Here is a 1,597-nt window from a genome sequence, read left to right on the forward strand (position 1 = left end):
ACAATTTTGTTGAAACCCCAAATTCTCTAAATATTACATGGTAAGTTGGTTACTTTTGGAAATCTACAACAGATGAGCTTACTAAAGGGGAGGGCAGGTTAATTTAATATGTTGTGGACCCCAGAACAACATCACACCTAATGGTAGTTGCCAGTTCCTATTGATTTATTATTTCTTTCCGATTTTTTTTTGCTTCCTCTTTCCTGTTGGACGTCCCAGTCCACTTCTCATTGGGTATTTGCAAGAATATGAGTCTACACTGTTTTGGGGGATCCTGCCTGTCTTCTTTAACATAATTTTCTTCATCATTTCATAGCAAATCAGTTTGCCCTCACTGGAGCCTAACAACTCCTAGGCTGCCCACCTCTTCCCCAAGGGCTTCCAGGCCAGCTTTGGTGACTGCCTCCTGTCAGGGCCTTCAACATCTAGAGCCTCGGGGCATTTCATCTCAGACCCTCTTGGAGAAAAACTCTAGCCCCACTCATCCCCAGGGCTTCGTGAACTTTCACTTTTATTTTCCCTGGAGCTGTTAACGCCCAAACATTTCACCTCCAAAGTCGAAAAGGACTTGGATCCTACATCACTTCCTACTTCCAACTTCAGTTTAAAAAAAAAAAAAACTTTACATTTTTCCTTAAGGGTATTTTTAATACCTGAAGACAAACCTATAGTATTTGTTTTCTTGGATAAAACGCCTTCTTGGCATATTTAACCTAGTGGGACTTTACATTCAATGACATGATTCACTGTCATTAAATAAAAAAGGGAGGGGAGCCGTTGTGGGTTAGCCTCCCTGTGGATGGCCCAGCCTCTCCGCTTCCCCTGGTTCTCTCAGAGCAAGAGGGGTGAGCCTTCTTCTGGACCAGTCGTGTCTTTTCCCGCCCCAGGGCGGCCGACTTCATCGGGGACTTAACCACTGAGCACCCCGCCCTTGTGTCCCATAGTCCTCCCCTCCTGGACCCCATCTTCAGGACTTCTGGCTAACACTTTTTCCTGGGCCTCTCCCCATCCCCGCCCCCCAAGTGGGCTTTCCTTCCGCCTTCCCCGGCTCAGATTCCGGACTGGGTTGCCACCCCCTTCCCCTCCTCTCCCGGTCCGCATTGTCTCTCGGAACCCGCCCCCTCCAGGAGCGAGGCCCGCACCGTCCGGGCGCCCGGCTCGCACGCCGCGCACAGGCCGCACCCCGCGCACCTCCCGCGGCCCCGGCCCGCCCCGCTCCCTCTCCCGGCGCCCAAAGGATCATTGTTGGCCGCCCCCGCCCCGCCCACCCCGGCTGTTTATTTATGCACACGTCACCGGGAGGCCCCGCCCCCTGGCATCTCATTAAGCCGAGTGTGTTCCTCTCGCCCTGTCAATAATCTCCGCTCCCAGACTACTCCGTTCCTCCGGATTTCGATCCCCCTTTTTCTATCTGTCAATCAGCGCCGCCTTTGAACTGAAAAGCTCAGTCTAACTTCAACTCACTCAAATCCGAGCGGCACGAGCTCCTTCGGTGTCTTCGGCTTCCCCCCCCTTTGCTCTTATATCTGACTTCTTCTTGTTGTTGTTGTGTTTTTTTACCCCCCTTTTTTATTTATTATTTTTTTTTTTTGCACAT

The sequence above is a fragment of the Mastomys coucha genome, unplaced genomic scaffold, assembly GCF_008632895.1.
Source record: "Mastomys coucha isolate ucsf_1 unplaced genomic scaffold, UCSF_Mcou_1 pScaffold21, whole genome shotgun sequence".
NCBI lineage: Eukaryota > Metazoa > Chordata > Mammalia > Rodentia > Muridae > Mastomys > Mastomys coucha.